The sequence below is a fragment of the Ambystoma mexicanum genome, chromosome 10, assembly GCF_040938575.1.
Source record: "Ambystoma mexicanum isolate Mex_15411 chromosome 10, UKY_AmexF1_1, whole genome shotgun sequence".
Taxonomy (NCBI): domain Eukaryota; kingdom Metazoa; phylum Chordata; class Amphibia; order Caudata; family Ambystomatidae; genus Ambystoma; species Ambystoma mexicanum.
In genome coordinates this window covers 1294293257-1294301118 of record NC_090932.1, presented here as the reverse complement: position 1 = coordinate 1294301118, position 7862 = coordinate 1294293257, and positions in this window count along the sequence as shown.

Here is a 7862-nt window from a genome sequence, read left to right as displayed (position 1 = left end):
TCCAGGGTCACCCTCCACCAGGCCCCCACTCATGTCTCCCACCACCCCCACCCCCCTGCCACCATGGGCATCCTCCACCAGGCCCCCACTCATGTCTCCCACCACCCCCACCCCCCAGCAGTGCAGGGGCAGCCTCCACCAGGCCCCCACTCATGTCACCCACCACCCCCACCCCCCTGCCACCATGGGCAGACTACACCAGGCCCCCACTCATGTCTCCCACCACCCCCACACCCCAGCAGTGCAGGGGCAGCCTCCAGCAGGCCCCCACTCATGTCCCCCTGCACCCCCACCCCCCTGCCACCATGGGCATCCTCCACCAGGCCCCCACTCATGTCTCCCACCACCCCACCCCCCAGCCACCAGGGGCAGCCGCCACCAGGCCCCCACCCATGTCTCCCACCACCCCCACCCCCCAGCAGTGCAGGGGCAGCCTCCACCAGGCCCCCACCCATGTCTCCCACCACCCCCACCCCCCTGCCACCAGGGTCACCCTCCACCAGGCCCCCACTCATGTCTCCCACCACCCCCACCCCCCTGGCACCATGGGCAGCCTCCACCAGGCCCCCACTCATGTCACCCACCACCCCCACCCCCCTGCCACCATGGGCATCCTCCACCAGGCCCCCACCCATGTCTCCCACCACCCCCACACCCCAGCAGTGCAGGGGCAGCCTCCAGCAGGCCCCCACTCATGTCTCCCACCACCCCACCCCCCTGCATCCAGGGACACCCTCCACCAGGCCCCCACTCATGTCCCCCTGCACCCCCACCCCCCTGCCACCATGGGCATCCTCCACCAGGCCCCCACTCATGTCTCCCACCACCCCCACCCCCCAGCCACCAGGGGCAGCCCCCACCAGGCCCCCACCCATGTCTCCCACCACCCCCACCCCCCAGCAGTGCAGGGGAAGCCTCCACCAGGCCCCCACCCATGTCTCCCACCACCCCCACCCCCCTGCCACCAGGGTCACCCTCCACCAGGTCCCCACTCATGTCTCCCACCACCCCCAGCCCCCTGCCACCATGGGCAGACTCCACCAGGCCCCCACTCATGTCTCTCACCACCCCCACACCCCAGCAGTGCAGGGGCAGCCTCCAGCAGGCCCCCACTCATGTCTCCCACCACCCCCACCCCCCTGCCACCATGGGCAGCCTCCACCAGGCCCCCACTCATGTCACCCACCACCCCCACCCCCCTGCCACCATGGGCATCCTCCACCAGGCCCCCACTCATGTCTACCACCACCCCCACACCCCAGCAGTGCAGGGGCAGCCTCCAGCAGGCCCCCACTCATGTCTCCCACCACCCCCACCCCCCAGCATCCAGGGTCACCCTCCACCAGGCCCCCACTCATGTCTCCCACCACCCCCACCCCCCTGCCACCATGGGCATCCTCCACCAGGCCCCCACTCATGTCTCCCACCACCCCCACCCCCCAGCAGTGCAGGGGCAGCCTCCACCAGGCCCCCACCCATGTCACCCAACACCCCCACCCCCCTGCCACCATGGGCAGCCTCCACCAGGCCCCCACTCATGTCACCCACCACCCCCACCCCCCTGCCACCATGGGCATCCTCCACCAGGCCCCCACTCATGTCTCCCACCACCCCCACACCCCAGCAGTGCAGGGGCAGCCTCCAGCAGGCCCCCACTCATGTCCCCCTGCACCCCCACCCCCCTGCCACCATTGGCATCCTCCACCAGGCCCCCACTCATGTCTCCCACCACCCCCACCCCCCAGCCACCAGGGGCAGCCCCCACCAGGCCCACACCCATGTCTCCCACCACCCCCACCCCCCAGCAGTGCAGGGGCAGCCTCCACCAGGCCCCCACCCATGTCTCCCACCACCCCCACCCCATGCCACCAGGGTCACCCTCCACCAGGCCCCCACTCATGTCTCCCACCACCCCCACCCCCCTGGCACCATGGGCAGCCTCCACCAGGCCCCCACTCATGTCACCCACCACCCCCACCCCCCTGCCACCATGGGCATCCTCCACCAGGCCCCCACCCATGTCTCCCACCACCCCCACACCCCAGCAGTGCAGGGGCAGCCTCCAGCAGGCCCCCACTCATGTCTCCCACCACCCCCACCCCCCAGCATCCAGGGACACCCTCCACCAGGCCCCCACTCATGTCCCCCTGCACCCCCACCCCCCTGCCACCATGGGCATCCTCCACCAGGCCCCCACTCATGTCTCCCACCACCCCCACCCCCCAGCCACCAGGGCAGCCCCCACCAGGCCCCCACCCATGTCTCCCACCACCCCCACCCCCCAGCAGTGCAGGGGCAGCCTCCACCAGGCCCCCACCCATGTCTCCCACCACCCCCACCCCCCTGCCACCAGGGTCACCCTCCACCAGGCCCCCACTCATGTCTCCCACCACCCCCAGCCCCCTGCCACCATGGGCAGACTCCACCAGGCCCCCACTCATGTCTCTCACCACCCCCACACCCCAGCAGTGCAGGGGCAGCCTCCAGCAGGCCCCCACTCATGTCTCCCACCACCCCCACCCCCCTGCCACCATGGGCAGCCTCCACCAGGCCCCCACTCATGTCTCCCACCACCCCCACACCCCAGCAGTGCAGGGGCAGCCTCCAGCAGGCCCCCACTCATGTCTCCCACCACCCCCACCCCCCTGCCACCATGGGCAGCCTCCACCAGGCCCCCACTCATGTCACCCACCACCCCCACCCCCCTGCCACCATGGGCATCCTCCACCAGGCCCCCACTCATGTCTCCCACCACCCCCACACCCCAGCAGTGCAGGGGCAAGCCTCCAGCAGGCCCCCACTCATGTCTCCCACCACCCCCACCCCCCAGCATCCAGGGTCATCCTCCACCAGGCCCCCACTCATGTCTCCCACCACCCCCACCCCCCTGCCACCATGGGCATCCTCCACCAGGCCCCCACTCATGTCTCCCACCACCCCCACCCCCCAGCAGTGCAGGGGCAGCCTCCACCAGGCCCCCACTCATGTCACCCACCACCCCCACCCCCCTGCCACCATGGGCAGACTACACCAGGCCCCCACTCATGTCTCCCACCACCCCCACACCCCAGCAGTGCAGGGGCAGCCTCCAGCAGGCCCCCACTCATGTCCCCCTGCACCCCCACCCCCCTGCCACCATGGGCATCCTCCACCAGGCCCCCACTCATGTCCCCCTGCACCCCCACCCGCCTGCCACCATGGGCATCCTCCAGCAGGCCCCCACTCATGTCTCCCACCACCCCCACCCCCCAGCCACCAGGGACAGCCCCCACCAGGCCCCCACCCATGTCTCCCACCACCCCCACCCCCCAGCAGTGCAGGGGCAGCCTCCACCAGGCCCCCACCCATGTCTCCCACCACCCCCACCCCCTGCCACCATGGGCAGCCTCCACCAGGCCCCCACTCATGTCACCCACCACCCCCACCCCCCTGCCACCATGGGCATCCTCCACCAGGCCCCCACTCATGTCTACCACCACCCCCACACCCCAGCAGTGCAGGGGCAGCCTCCAGCAGGCCCCCACTCATGTCTCCCACCACCCCCACCCCCCAGCATCCAGGGTCACCCTCCACCAGGCCCCCACTCATGTCTCCCACCACCCCCACCCCCCTGCCACCATGGGCATCCTCCACCAGGCCCCCACTCATGTCTCCCACCACCCCCACCCCCCAGCAGTGCAGGGGCAGCCTCCACCAGGCCCCCACTCATGTCACCCACCACCCCCACCCCCCTGGGCAGACTACACCAGGCCCCCACTCATGTCTCCCACCACCCCCACACCCCAGCAGTGCAGGGGCAGCCTCCAGCAGGCCCCCACTCATGTCTCCCACCACCCCCACCCCCCAGCATCCAGGGTCACCCTCCACCAGGCCCCCACTCATGTCTCCCACCACCCCCACCCCCCTGCCACCATGGGCATCCTCCACCAGGCCCCCACTCATGTCTCCCACCACCCCCACCCCCCAGCAGTGCAGGGGCAGCCTCCACCAGGCCCCCACTCATGTCACCCACCACCCCCACCCCCTGCCACCATGGGCAGACTACACCAGGCCCCCACTCATGTCTCCCACCGCCCCCACCCCCCAGCCACCAGGGGCAGCCCCCACCAGGCCCCCACCCATGTCTCCCACCACCCCCACCCCCCAGCAGTGCAGGGGCAGCCTCCACCAGGCCCCCACCCATGTCTCCCACCACCCCCACCCCCCTGCCACCAGGGTCACCCTCCACCAGGCCCCCACTCATGTCTCCCACCACCCCCACCCCCCTGCCACCATGGGCAGCCTCCACCAGGCCCCCACTCATGTCACCCACCACCCCCACCCCCCTGCCACCATGGGCATCCTCCACCAGGCCCCCACTCATGTCTCCCACCACCCCCACACCCCAGCAGTGCAGGGGCAGCCTCCAGCAGGCCCCCACTCATGTCTCCCACCACCCCCACCCCCCAGCATCCAGGGTCACCCTCCACCAGGCCCCCACTCATGTCCCCCTGCACCCCCACCCCCCTGCCACCATGGGCATCCTCCACCAGGACCCCACTCATGTCTCCCACCACCCCCACCCCCCAGCCACCAGGGGCAGCGCCCACCAGGCCCCCACCCATGTCTCCCACCAACCCCACCCCCCAGCAGTGCAGGGGCAGCCTCCACCAGGCCCCCACCCATGTCTCCCAACACCCCCACCCCCCTGCCACCAGGGTCACCCTCCACCTGGCCCCCACTCATGTCTCCCACCACCCCCACCCCCCTGCCACCATGGGCATCCTCCACCAGGCCCCCACTCATGTCTCCCACCACCCCCACACCCCAGCAGTGCAGGAGCAGCCTCCAGCAGGCCCCCACTCATGTCTCCCACCACCCCCACCCCCCAGCATCCAGGGTCACCCTCCACCAGGCCCCCACTCATGTCTCCCACCACCCCCACCACCCTGCCACCATGGGCATCCTCCACCAGGACCCCACTCATGTCTCCCACCACCCCCACCCCCCAGCAGTGCAGGGGCAGCCTCCACCAGGCCCCCACCCATGTCACCCACCACCCCCACCCCCCTGCCACCATGGGCAGCCTCCACCAGGCCCCCACTCATGTCACCCACCACCCCCCTGCCACCATGGGCATCCTCCACCAGGCCCCCACCCATGTCTCCCACCACCCCCACCCCCCTGCTACCAGGGTCACCCTCCACCAGGCCCCCACTCATGTCTCCCACCACCCCCACCCCCCTGCCACCATGGGCAGACTCCACCAGGCCCCCACTCATGTCTCTCACCACCCCCACACCCCAGCAGTGCAGGGGCAGCCTCCAGCAGGCCCCCACTCATGTCTCCCCCCACCCCCCTGCCACCATGGGCAGCCTCCACCAGGCCCCCACTCATGTCACCCACCACCCCCACCCCCTGCCACCATGGGCATCCTCCACCAGGCCCCCACTCATGTCTCCCACCACCCCCACACCCCAGCAGTGCAGGGGCAGCCTCCAGCAGGCCCCCACTCATGTCTCCCACCACCCCCACCCCCCAGCATCCAGGGTCACACTCCACCAGGCCCCCACTCATGTCTCCCACCACCCCCACCCCCCTGTCACCATGGGCATCCTCCACCAGGCCCCCACTCATGTCTCCCACCACCCCCACCCCCCAGCAGTGCAGGGGCAGCCTCCACCAGGCCCCCACCCATGTCACCCAACACCCCCACCCCCTGCCACCATGGGCAGCCTCCACCAGGCCCCCACTCATGTCACCCACCACCCCCACCCCCCTGGGCATCCTCCACCAGGCCCCCACTCATGTCTCCCACCACCCCCACACCCCAGCAGTGCAGGGGCAGCCTCCAGCAGGCCCCCACTCATGTCTCCCACCACCCCCACCCCCCAGCATCCAGGGTCACCCTCCACCAGGCCCCCACTCATGTCTCCCACCACCCCCACCCCCCTGCCACCATGGGCATCTTCCAGCAGGCCCCCACTCATGTCTCCCACCACCCCCACCCCCCAGCCACCAGGGACAGCCCCCACCAGGCCCCCACCCATGTCTCCCACCACCCCCACCCCCCAGCAGTGCAGGGGCAGCCTCCACCAGGCCCCCACCCATGTCTCCCACCACCCCCACCCCCCTGCCACCATGGGCAGCCTCCACCAGGCCCCCACTCATGTCACCCACCACCCCCACCCCCCTGCCACCATGGGCATCCTCCACCAGGCCCCCACTCATGTCTCCCACCACCCCCACCCCCCAGCATCCAGGGTCACCCTCCACCAGGCCCCCACTCATGTCCCCCTGCACCCCCACCCCCCTGCCACCATGGGCATCCTCCACCAGGACCCCACTCATGTCTCCCACCACACCCACCCCCCAGCCACCAGGGGCAGCGCCCACCAGGCCCCCACCCATGTCTCCCACCACCCCCACCCCCCAGCAGTGCAGGGGCAGCCTCCACCAGGCCCCCACCCATGTCTCCCACCACCCCCACCCCCCTGCCACCAGAGTCACCCTCCACCAGGCCCCCACTCATGTCTCCCACCACCCCCACCCCCCTGCCACCATGGGCATCCTCCACCAGGCCCCCACTCATGTCTCCCACCACCCCCACACCCCAGCAGTGCAGGAGCAGCCTCCAGCAGGCCCCCACTCATGTCTCCCACCACCCCCACCCCCCAGCATCCAGGGTCACCCTCCACCAGGCCCCCACTCATGTCTCCCACCACCCCCACCACCCTGCCACCATGGGCATCCTCCACCAGGCCCCCACTCATGTCTCCCACCACCCCCACCCCCCAGCAGTGCAGGGGCAGCCTCCACCAGGCCCCCACCCATGTCACCCACCACCCCCACCCCCCTGCCACCATGGGCAGCCTCCACCAGGCCCCCACTCATGTCACCCACCACCCCCCTGCCACCATGGGCATCCTCCACCAGGCCCCCACCCATGTCTCCCACCACCCCCACCCCCCTGCCACCAGGGTCACCCTCCACCAGGCCCCCACTCATGTCACCCACCACCCCCACCCCCCTGGGCATCCTCCACCAGGCCCCCACTCATGTCTCCCACCACCCCCACACCCCAGCAGTGCAGGGGCAGCCTCCAGCAGGCCCCCACTCATGTCTCCCACCACCCCCACCCCCCAGCATCCAGGGTCACCCTCCACCAGGCCCCCACTCATGTCTCCCACCACCCCCACCCCCCTGCCACCATGGGCATCTTCCAGCAGGCCCCCACTCATGTCTCCCACCACCCCCACCCCCCAGCCACCAGGGACAGCCCCCACCAGGCCCCCACCCATGTCTCCCACCACCCCCACCCCCCAGCAGTGCAGGGGCAGCCTCCACCAGGCCCCCACCCATGTCTCCCACCACCCCCACCCCCCTGCCACCATGGGCAGCCTCCACCAGGCCCCCACTCATGTCACCCACCACCCCCACCCCCCTGCCACCATGGGCATCCTCCACCAGGCCCCCACTCATGTCTCCCACCACCCCCACCCCCCAGCATCCAGGGTCACCCTCCACCAGGCCCCCACTCATGTCCCCCTGCACCCCCACCCCCCTGCCACCATGGGCATCCTCCACCAGGACCCCACTCATGTCTCCCACCACACCCACCCCCCAGCCACCAGGGGCAGCGCCCACCAGGCCCCCACCCATGTCTCCCACCACCCCCACCCCCCAGCAGTGCAGGGGCAGCCTCCACCAGGCCCCCACCCATGTCTCCCACCACCCCCACCCCCCTGCCACCAGGGTCACCCTCCACCAGGCCCCCACTCATGTCTCCCACCACCCCCACCCCCCTGCCACCATGGGCATCCTCCACCAGGCCCCCACTCATGTCTCCCACCACCCCCACACCCCAGCAGTGCAGGAGCAGC